Raw genomic sequence first — 13024 nt, forward strand, 5'->3', positions numbered from 1 at the left:
CTTGAGCCGCGTAACCTTGCTTCTCAGCAGAACTATCGGCGAAGAAGGCGACGTTGTCTGGATTTTTTCCGCCGCTGTACTTAACAAGTGTTCGAAGCTCTTCAATCAGCAATCTCGAGGTCAACGCTATGAGAGTTCTCTCTGGAAGATGTGAGCTGTCCCAAGCTGAGGTTATTCTGTCAAAAATGGGTGGTATACTTCCGAGGATAACCATCTTAAACTATACCTCCGTAACTTGACACCAGGGATAAATATAACTGTACTGAGGTTTGGGTAAATCTTGAGCTATACAGCTAGGTATGTTGAGGATCTCATTTTCCAAGTATTAACTATCGCCATCATGGTGCTTCACAACTTTTGGATTGTGGAAGTCTTGGTTTTCTGGTTTTCTGATGTTTTTTAAATCATAAATTCTTCTCTTTAGTGTGCCAGCATCATTTGTCTCGTGGTTCATAAATCTATTCAAGATCGAAGTTCATGATTTCTAAAAAATGCTATGGGACAGAGTCATAAGTTGTGGAAAAGTTTACCAATATTCTAGCATTTCTTATTTCTTTCAGTTTTTCCTCATTAGTCATCTTAAGCATAAGATTATACTAATATTATCCCACGTTATAAATATAGCAGAGCTGCCAATTCTCTTCAAATGTATCAAGCATAGCGTCAGGGAGTATGTGGTGACATTCCCCAGCGCATTTCGTTGGTGATGAATACTGGCTTCAATATTGCCGAGGCCATTTACTTGTCGGCTAATAAGGACCAGGAAATAAGCCAACAAGGAGAAGAGTTGTACAAAGGATCTGAAAAACGAATCCTAAGTCCATGAAAATTTCAACATTTAAATAATATTCTATCATTTTCCCTATTGTGTGTCAGTTTTGTCTCAATTTTCTTTTCGTTTCTCTGAAGACGGACCGAAATATCTATCCTCTCTGCTGTTGGCATTCGTTGTAACCTAGTTACTATAGCCTGGTGTAAGGGACTAATCAGCCTCTGAGACTACGATTCCTCTAGGTCAAAAAGGGACTACAGGAATTTCAATTCAGGTCTGCATTATTATCACGAAGTAGATTCATTAAAACGTTCAAAGTTCGTCTCAATATGGGTTAGGGTACGACTGGAGAAATATTTAAATGTAAATAAACCTTTGAAGGGTTGATTCTGATTGCATGAACAGGTCAGCAAGAATGAAGTCTTGGTTTTTTAGTTTTCAAAATAAAGATTGGAATTTTATAAGAACAATAATATCATATTTTCCCTAGTTGGTTCAAATATAAGTAATTAGGTAAAACTATTTGTCAGTTATACACCCTTCTCAGTGAACGGCGTGTAATTTTTCTTTAATTGAATCTACTACAGTTAATTCGAGAAAGCTTTGCTGGCAACTTATTGGCCAATTGTGTTCTCTCTGTCGTTTCTACAATAAAAACACTTGAACATCTTTTGTGACAACTTTATACTCTTACTTAAATTTAAAGTTCAGCGTCACACAAATACTGAGTCACTGTTTCTGAATTCAAACTGTGAAAACGAAATGTTTCAACCAAGCGGGTGTTTTTGCACCCTGAAAATTCATTTTTTATTTGCACATTGACATTCTGAAGTTGGTTGCCTTCAACCACTGAAGTTACCGCCGCAACCCCTATTTCCGTTGTCATATTTTTGGATGGTTTACACTCTTCATATGTAACCTTTTTTGTCTGTTTCGTAGTACTGAATCGTATGGTAATACTGAATCGTAGTACTGAAAGTACTGAATGGAATTTGGGATATCTCTCCTACTTTTCGTAAGCTATTCCTTTTTAAAATTTTAATTAAAGCTTCTATGCTAGCTGTTCAAGTGTTCATTCGGATTGTCTCGATATTTTCTGCTTCCTCTAAATTCATCCTAAAACGTGTAAGGAAACAATAGAGTTTGAAAAGGAAGCATTTGTTACTAAAAAATGTATGGCTACTTTACCCAGCTGTTCATTTTTTGCGAAGTACAAAAGTCAAATTGAAATTGAAATATGAGAAGCTCTTCTCAGTTTGGGAAAATACGTAAAAACTATCTTGAGAAAACGAAAAGTTTCACATACGATTGACTTCAATTGTCGCAATCGCCGGAAATGTCTTTGTTCCAGAAGGAAGAAGATCTATCAAGCTTCCTCTTCATAAAGTTGAAGAATGTTATGTCAAAATTGCAAAAAAAGAGAATGGTCTACTAAAGAACGACCCTGTTTCTAGAAATAAGCCATAAATAAAGTAATTTTTAAAAAGTTACTTTTGTCTTTATTCTTTGAATAAGGTTTTATATTTGACGCTGTCCGTGAGCGGCTCCTATTTTAAAAAGTCTACATCGTAAAATTTAAAGCTATGGGAATTTAAGAAAATATTTGCCGTGAAAAACGTCGAGAACACGTCACATTTAAGAAAATTCATTTTAGGAATACAAGAGAACACCTGAATCCATCCTGAAATGTTTGTGTTTCAGAGGTCTAAGGTGGAAAGAAACTTAGTAGGGTAAGTAAATACAGTAAACACAATACATGCAAGTAGCACACAACACGAACACAGTTGCCCTTGGTAACAAACTATAGAAGAAGTGGGATATGGGAGTTAAGGCGTTAAGAAATATCCTCTTTACATGTTACTGGCGGCAAAAATGACTGGGAAACAAATTTGGTTTCCATCTGCTTTGAAAATTGACACACTGTTGTTAAGTGTCACCGAACAATTCAATAACATTTTGATGTTTAAATTCTAAAACATGTTTTTTTCTCAAATATCTTCTATTGAATTATCCAAAAATAATGAAGTAAATAATAGACCAATAATTAAGTTTCTTCTGACGTAGATGAAGCTCTCAATTTCCTGATAAGACCTGTTGTTGCTATTTTCGTCCACATTATTTGAATATATCAATTTAAATGTGTTGCGATGGTATCATGACAATTGTTCTAAGTATTTCTTTTTTCTAAATATTTTTATCGTTTTCCGGGTACATCAAAAGACTGAATGCACATGGCGTGCAATAACAAGATCAACAAAGAGGGTGAACGGAAAAGAGTTAATTACGGCAGCTCTAGATCGTGTCGAGGCAATACTTGGTTGTCTCATTCTTAACTGACGCTTCGTGAAAATTTGGTCTTTTTGTTCCTTTGCTGGATCAGTGAGGACAACAACCAAATCCAAATACAGTTGTTTCTGCTACCCCAAACTATTATTGATTAAAATCATTTTGCCACGAATATTTATTCTTATAATACAAACACTCCCAACTATTTAAAAAACAGAAAAAAAAATCTATCGTAATTTTTTACCTTATCGGTTATGAAGACAGAGGTCAAGGCAAGAGAATAGATTTCTTCTAATAGGGAGACTGTGAATTCCACTACTTTTTGCAAGAAGTAACAACCTAAATAAATTGAAGTGTTTCTTGCATATGTGTCTGTTATGACAAAATAAGAATTACTAGATATTCGCAAACACTCGATCATTTCAACTGTAATCAAAATTCTACTTTTTCCCTCATATTTATTCAATCTAGTCCATTGGGTGATTTTTACATTTAAGGATGTAAATATTGACTGCGCTTTAGGGATCTTATGAAACCGTTCTCTTTTCAGCTGCTGATTCACCAGTTTCTTGTCAGCTGTCCTCAGCTGAAAAGCTAATAACGCAACTAAAGCTAACGTTTATCAAGATCCATAAAGCTGAGCTTCCCTAGAATTCCCATAATTTTTTTATAAGTGCCAAATTAACGAAATGTAACCACACCACTGTTGCTCGCGCCAACCATTTCTTCTATGACCAGGGAGTACAGCGTACTGCGGAACCCGAAAGACTGGGACAGAGAGAGAGGAAGGGTTGCTAAACATTAACCCGAAGAGAGGGCCTTCTCTAGATTTTAGGCCAATGCATACCAACATATCCATCTAGTGATGTGAATATTGCACCCCAAAACAACAGGAATAAAAATATCGGCGTGAGAAAACTTGTAAACCTTGGGAAAGGTCGGAAAACTATTTGGGATCATAACGATTTCTTTATATAATACCAAGTAAGAACTCCCAAATGGGGGGTTGGGATAAAAATTTTGTTATGATAATAAAACGTATAAAGCTGGGCCACGAGCGGAAAGCTATTTTGGAATAATATCGATTTCTGTATACGGGCGCAAGTAATAAAGCCTCTTTTTATCTCAACCTGTCGACAAATATGGAAAAACGAATTCCCAATACCAGTACAACTTTTGAAAAATATCGTTTGCTTTCTGTTATTTCAATATTGTATCAATACAACAATTCCAACGACGCACCTAATCTCTGTTTCAATTTAAATCAACTTAATGTTTTTTAATACAAGCTATTTTATGACATTCTTCTTCTAGAATCAGAATATCAGAATGCATTGGAAAGTCTACAAAGGATAAGTTAACCACAGAGTTCACAAAAAACATTTTGGCTTGTGCTAGGTTCGTTGCCATTTGTGAACTTGGTTCAGTACCATCCAGAAACTGAAGTTGGGACTTAAGAGAAGGTAATGAATTTGTGTAGTGTCCCGAGTAGAATCCATTGTAGCTTGTCACTTCCTGTTTATTCAGTTAATAGCAAGAACTCATCTCGATAATATTGAACTGATGCAAAAAAATTATTTGATTATTTATAAAATTTACGGTTTATCGCCGGTTTCTCTGGAGGAAACTCTACTTTACTTTCGAGCATATCACAGTGTGCAAGGCCAAGCTATAAGCGAGTTGAAACCATTCCCCTCTGGAACATGCGATTGCTATTAAAATTAGTCCTGGAAAAGAGAAAAAAATGCCATTCAATTTTTAAAAAACTTTATTTTTATTTCCGTAAACTAAAAAGTGTTAACAAACCACAAGTTCAAAATGTTAACAGATCAATGAAAAAACCATAAAAAATTATTTTAATATTAGTAGCTCATTTTAAAACTTTTATTACAGCTTATATTGCTGATAAAATTATTATCCAAAAGAGGGAGTTATAAAGAGACGCCATTTTACAAAGACGCTTTTAAGCGTCCATAAGGAAACCACACTGAGTCAGGGCAATTTACGACCGAAAATTGCCGAAAACCGACAGTCCAATGAGTGCGTAAATTAATCCACCAGGGTACGCGTGGGTCAAAAAGGACTTTAGTATGCTAACATTCATCAGCCATTGTGCAAATACACCTTTGTTGATCTTATTGTTACATTTTCATATCTGCATCATTTTTTGTAGACATAACCGAAACGCCTGGGACTGCCTTGGCATGTGGTGGTAGATCATGAGCTTGCACTTCTCCAAGCAATGCAAATTATGTTTCTGAATGGATACGCTCGCGGATGTTGGCTCCATATTTTCAAGTTATGGTATTCTTATTAAGTTTTTTGAAATACTCAAAAATTTTGGATTTGGAAATAAGAATTTTTTCTTCTTCCATGGGCATTGTGACAATCTCAGGCAATGTATATATAGATACGCGTGCTCTATGGGAATAACTGCTGCCTATAACGAACACTTATTCGTGGTAAGAATAATGATGGCTGTCGCTCGCCTGCTTCGCAATAGAATTGAAGGAGGATTTCGAGTGATTCAGACCAATGTGCAAATTGTAAATAATGTACCTAACGCCACTGAATGGATTTCAAAAAAAAAATTCCAAGAGTACGTCAGGACTTGCAAAGAATTTGTGCTCTTCTTTTTTTCAGTGCACAGTCAAGTTCATCGTACGAATAACTTGATTGAGTTTTGGCACTAAGTATTCTATGAAATATTTATGGTTACTCATCCAGATTTCTGAAGGCAAATTATATTAAAATGTGTTTGAACTCATTATTTCATGTTCATGCTAACGTAAAGGCATTTTTGGTGAGTTAGTGAATGCTAGAATTCTGGAAATTACACGGGGGTTGATTCTAGATTACACAACCACACACCAAGAAAAATTAGAGAGCAATGAACTTAGACACATAGCTGATGCTAGCTGACAGATAGCTAATGCTTTGAATTGGCTGGAAGAAAATCGAATTCCTCTGCAATATTTTCTAATTCTTTCATACATTTTTTTCGATCCTGACGGATTAATATTAATTCGAATGATTATGCCTTGGAGTCTATGGTAAAAAAAAGTTCCTACTGTATAATCTTTTCGTTTCACGTTGGTCATGATCACCAATGCAAGAATCGCATTGAAGTGTTTCGTCAAATTTTGGAACCGGTGAGCGTTCCAGAAACTTCCCCTCCAGTTCTTGGTGTGGGCAATCCAGCTCCCGGTGTGGTCAATCCAGTTCTCGATGTAGTCACCCCAGGTTCTGCTCGTCAGCGGATAGTTCTCCGACGTTCTAAACGGCGAAATAGTTGCCAGATTAGTGGGAGACGTGTTAATGAGCTCTCCTTCTTCAAAACTGATAGACCAAAATTACTAAATTACCAACAACCGGCGAACCCACAACCGTTGTTGTGGAAACACCTTCCATGAGAGGAGGTGCTTAATAAACTTGCCTCTTTTTCCGGGAAGATTCAACACCACTCCCTCAAGCTCAAATTAGGCCTTATGATATCTGGAATATATACTTAGACCGTGCAGCTGACTGGGGAATAGATTAGTGTGACCAACATTTCTGTCGAAAATGTGTGAGGGAATTTATGCATAGAGGGTGGCTCTTGGTTTCCTCCTTCGGGCAAATGTGTGCCACTTTTGTCGAAAAAACATTTCAATATATTTTTTCTGGTTAATCCAAATCTGCATGCAAATTGCGATGAAAACTAGCCATAATTGAAAAATATGTTTAAAAAAAACTGTTTCATTTTTTTATTCTAAGAAACTCCTCGCCTAATGCAAAAATACCGAAATTCCCCTCAACTTACCTCAAGTCAAACTGTTCCTCCCCTCCTTGGAACCTTCCCACAGGGACATGGAAAAAGTTTTAATGTGCTTTAATGCTCCTCAATTTGATTATCCCAAGGTTAATAAATAAATAAATCTCTAAACTGCTGCACTCTCCGTTTACCAACTACGTTTTCCTCAGCATTCGATTAAAATTTAGAATTTAATGGTAAAATAAGAGCTCTACATTTCTAATCAGCTAACTTTGTTTTTTTACTCCTAAAAATAATGTGTATAGTAGCAGATGTTAAATTAAAGAAGGGATGTTGCTTTTGTGTCTACAAAAAAATATCTGACACATAAAATATTTCAGTGCACTATGGTGTGGTATGGGGAATTCAGGGGCTTTGATCAAACACCAATCGAGAAATACCGATCCTTCTTGAACTGTCTTTATCATTCCTATATTTTTAAATAAAATTAGATGCAGAGATAATCAAGTGAGTTTCAAAATTAGAAAAAGAAACACTGCATGAAATTATTTATTTCTTATGTATATAATACTCTTGAAAACATGAGTGTGCTGTGAAATTACTTCCTTATTCTTCAATAATCAGGTTGTTTGAATCGTTCGACTTTTTCATTCCAATGCATATTCAAAACAATCGAAATTAATCTTTACTGAATTAATTTAGGCTAACAAATTATTACCCTAAATTTTAAAAATAAGATGAGGGTTCGTTTTTTATTTCTCTATTCTTGTTTTTCGTGCTGTTGCTAATTTAAAGCAGCTCATTATCGGAAATGGTGAGCCACTGTATATATTTGATTTATGAAACCAAAATAAAATGTCACACAAATTAAAATATGTGTTTTGGCTAGGATATTCATGGGCGAAATTATTAAATTTATTGATTCTTTTACATTTTAGTATGATATTTTACCACAGCTCCCGGTACTAACTAAGTTTCAGTCGTTGATTAACAAACAAAGTCGATAAGATTAGAATTCCGATAAAAATGAGAGTTGTTAGGTACCTAATATTTATGTTTGTTAAATTTTTCAAGTATATAATAAAATTCTGTTTACAGTTTTTTTTTGTCATTCCACTAGCTGGAATTCATGGTTTAACGCAATCAGCCACGTAAAAAATTAGCTGAAGGGAAGAATGGAAACAAATTTGAAATCTGTTTGTTATATCTTGAAAGTTGCACAATTTTCTCCCTCTTCTCAGTGTTTTAAATTTATTACGTTTAAATAATGAAGCCGATATCTATTGGATTAGATGTGTTGCAGGGTGAAAATGACATGTCTTCTAGAAATATGTTACCGTCAATTTTTATTATTTGAAACTCTTAAAATGCTCTTAAACATTCTCGCGTAGAAGGCGTCAACAGACTTCAAGTCACACGCCCATTTGTGTTACATTTTAACTTGTATCGCCTCTTTTTTCACTTTCATCAATTCCATCACTGGAGCTTTTCATCATCATCGCAATTATCCATATCAATCAATTCAGAAAATGTTTTAATAGCTAATAGTCATCTTCCATTGATCATCTGTCATGTTCCATTTTGGATGCTCCAGTTTGACCAAAATATTGTCATTTTGCGTCAATCATTACTCTCCTTTTTTAATATCTCGTTGTTTACCCTATTTTTCTGTGTGGTAAAATATTCAATAGACTGATGCATTTTTCTGTTTCTGGAATCTTCCCTTGAAAACGCGGCTACCACATCTTCACATCACCAATCAATTCAACACGAGTTTTAATTGTTCCAGTAAATAAACATAAAATATCATAGAAAAAACTGATCTCCCAGTTGTTGCCAATGCAAATTTAAAATACCACCTGAGAATTCCATAACACATAATCATTTACCATTACTTGATCTTGTTCTGTTCCTTATTCATTTTCCTCTTTTTTATGCATTCAGGTAAGACCGTTAGAATAGCAACTTTAAGCTAAGCTTTTACTCTAAAAACACTGTATATTTTCCATCTGGTATACCGTAAGAATCTGAATCTGAATCTCTGAATTTGTTTCTTCCTCCTCTATCATATACTACCCATGTAGCGTTGCCACACTTCTTTGTTTGTTTCTGTTTGTACTTAACAGTTTCCAGTTCGAAACTCAACTCGTTCTTCTACAATTGTAAAGCCCATGTGAAATGACGATATTGGAGAATTTGGGTGAAGTGCTGATGTTCCAGCTAACGTCATTCCTAAAGATGATTCATCTGAAGCTCTAGACGGGATCTCCCAGCTGGTGGTGTCGGAACATTGCCCATATCAGGTGGATATTGAACTGTATTAAAATGGTGAAACAATTAAATCCTCATTGAAGCTAAATAATAACACGTAGATTAAAAATTAAGACTGTTATGAAGACTGTTACAATTATTGACAGGGTATACAGTAAGAATTGAAAATATATGTCAACTAATAACTTAATAGTTTTAATGTGAACACTCTAATTTAATAAAAGACAAAATGTTTGAGGCGATAAAATAGTGAATTATGGTGAGGGTTTTTAAAGAAAAGAGGCTCTACAAGTCGTGATAATCTTTCTATGAAGAGTGGTTTTTGGAATTCCAAACATACTACCAGCATCGCGAACTTCGCGAACTTGTCAAGTTACATACGTATTACAACCGCGTCTTCGATATCTTCAGTATTGTAAGCAATTGCAAACTAATTCAGGGAGAGATCCTAACAGTAACAACTAAAATTTGATATGTATTTCGTTTTTGGGTAAACTGTAACAATAGACAATTTTCAATTTTATCTGAGGAAACAGAAATGTCGTAAACAGCAAATATACTAACGTTTACGTATGAAATAAACTTTTTAAGGAAAAAATTGCAATTTGGTGACTTTTGGTTAATTAAATAATGAACGCGATTTTTTCGTTTTTGTGTTCATTTATGTATTTAAGTAAAAGAAAAACTAAACTACATTAAACGCAATGTTATTAAGAAACAAAACCCGATAATTTTTTGATATTATCCATCTCGTGAACCAAACCTCTGATCTCAGATGTAATGGACATGATTATCATGCTTTTAATAAGCATTTTTCCACAGCGCCACACTCGCTTTTCAACATTTCAACATCAGGAAAGGGTATTACATTCCTCCACTAGGCTGTCCCAATTAGAATCATGGTACCTTACGGGAAAAAACTGAGGCTAGCCTCAAAAAATATTCACTATTATTCTTAAAATTTTCTTTTTTTTTTTGTCAATATTTAATATTTGCATTAAAATGTACCGGAATAATGAAAAACGAGAAAAATTAAAATATTTTTCTGTTAAAAATAGTTGGGACATAAGGTGCGGTACTATAAGAAAGAGGATGAACCAGTATGAAATTTAAATGTTGACCGAAAGTTCAAATATTTTCACGAAAATGACTGAAACCCTATTCGCTCTGAAAGAATATTGCACTGAAAGCGCTTGAAAGCAAAGGGAACAGATAGAGGAAATAGGAGTGACAATTTGCTTTGATCTTGTCAGAATCGATCTCACCTCACTGAAATAGTTTTTGGCTAATAATTCTTAAATTACGCAATAAAACCTATAGATGTTGCACATCGATCGATTCATTGAGAAATATTGAAAAAACGGGTTTTTAAAGTTTTTCCTCAATTTGCGTCTGCTTTCCCAATAACACCTGTTTTACATTAGATCGTATAAGTGTGAGCCTATTTACACGATGGAATAATTGTTAAAAATTTTATGTAGAAACAAAGAAGGTGATCGCATTGAAGAAAACTGTGGCAATGTTGGTAAAGATGACAGAAGACGTAAAGCAAATGAAAATTTTCTCCTTTTCACGGCGATCAATACAAACTTTCGACTTTTACTTACAAGCGTATTCGTTCGTCCTCGTACTTTTTCATGAGGTTTATCGTAAATACTCGATAATATTTTTAGAGAGCCCGCAAATTTTAAAGGAAAGGGGTAAATTTGATCTTGGTTTAAGTCTGTGTGAGTAACTAGAAACTCAGTCAACACAGATTCCCAGCCTTAGCCCCAAACGCAAAAGATGTCATGGAAATTCCGTGTTATTCTGCTAATATTGAACGTGCGCGTTTAACACAGCTGTTGACATTTTCTTGGCAAGTAGAAACAAGACTTAACCAAAATTATTTGACATGCTTGTGTTCATTAAACTTAATGCTAAAATTTTGGAAACTGTGTCTGAGAAGAGCAGCAAAAACAGATTTATTTGGATTTTATTTGAATTTTACCTGGATTTAAGGAATATATTCAAATATTTGATTTAGAAACCAATTTTTACTCACGATTTGATTTGAAATTAATTCGACATGATATTTTATGGGGATTTTATTTTGCGTTAAAAAGTATTAAATATAATACTTTTTATATTTGCTGATTATATCAGGAAGTATGCGGATTCGTAAGTATTGCAATTCAAGAAAAAATACACGTCGTCCACTGGGACTAGGATTCCTCTACATCAAAGAGGGACTGCAAGAATTTCAATTCCTATTATCACTAAGTAGATTCAATTAAAGACAAATTTCAAACAGTTATTTAAAAAAAATAATGTGAATCACAATCATATCACATTTTTTGAAATCCTTAGCCGGAACAGGATCATGCCATATTTTTTCTGCTGTCTGCGTCGAATGCCTTCATGAAGATTAGCTTCGATTGAGGGAACGTTGAGCTGTTCTAGATCATCATATCCAATCTCGGGGACATCTTTCTGACCTCCGCCATGATCGCAGCTAAAGTTTCTTCGTTCAGTTACGTCCAGTCGAACAATATATAAAAACCTTGCAAGTAGCTCTGCACTTAAGAATTGGCCACACATTGCTGGTCTTGGAATCTTTTTTGAAGTGTTTGACAGGCGTAGTTACGTGCCAAACGCCGAGCACCAAGCGCGCTTCCCTGAAGACTATACCGCCGCTTTATCCTTGACGCAACACATCTAAGGTATTGTGTTTCACCACTAATCGAGATCCTGCATGAAACTGTATGTATTGTTTTGCAACAGGAGTCAATTTATGATCGCAGCTAAACTGTCTTCGTTCAGTTACTTCCAGTCGAACAATATAAAAACCTTGCAGTTGCTCTGCACTTAAGAATAGGCCACACATTGCTGGTCTTGGAATATTTTTTTGAAGTTTTTGACGGCCGTAGGTACGTGCCAAACGCCGAGCACCAAGCGCGCTTCCCTGAAGACTATACCGCCGCTTTATCCTTGACGACTCAACATATCTAAAGTATTGTGTTTTCCCACTAATTTAGATCCTGCATGAAAGTGAATGTATTGTTTTGCAACATGAGTCTATTTTTAAATTAATTAACGATACTCAAATGCCGTTATTTTATGGTAAACAAACGAAACTGCCTATTTAGAAGAATGCAACCTTTTCTGGTCAAATGTTTTTGGACATAACTCTACCTTAAATTTACTAAACCGTTAAAAATTGCATATAGATTATTTAAATTGTCTCTTGACGTTTTCATTCGTTTTCGCAAGTTTATCTTTAAACAACTACTTCGTTCAGCAAGCCTTCCATATATGGACGAAACTATAGTTACTTCTGGTGTTCACAAAAACGGAGTCGTGTCTATCAAAACAAACGAAACCAAAATTGTCTCCTGAATTACAGGATGTCATCCTCGACGCGATGACATCCTGTAACTTGATTAGAAATGTTCTGCTCCGTATAATATTGCGTAGGTAATATGATTAGCATCAATGTCGTTTTTCCGGGAACTGTTTTGGGGGTTATGTAACGGATAACTGTACTTCATTTGTATCTGATTACGGAAATGTGTTTAATTAAGCATGAAATCATGGTGATTCAAGTTTATGAGCATTGCAGGTGTTCTAAACGTGCTTATTGAGCGTTTGGCCACGATATAATAGAAAAGATAAACCCTCGGATATCCCGAGACCGACGGGTGTTTAGTAAAGTCCCAAGATTCAACGCTAGGTTCGCTACGTTAGGAGGCCCATCGCCAATTGGGGGTATAGTAAAAATATGGGTTTTTGTTCATAATCTATGAAATTACTAATCAATGTTTCCAGAAATTGATTTAATTTAAGGCTTAATTTAATTCCCTATCCTTAAATACCTAATTCATCTAGATTAGGCAATTTCTATATGATGAATTCGTGATTGACATTCATATTTTTTTAATTGTGCAGAAAAAAACAAATCA

Source organism: Daphnia pulex, chromosome 12 (genome assembly GCF_021134715.1).
Source record: "Daphnia pulex isolate KAP4 chromosome 12, ASM2113471v1".
Lineage (NCBI taxonomy): Eukaryota > Metazoa > Arthropoda > Branchiopoda > Diplostraca > Daphniidae > Daphnia > Daphnia pulex.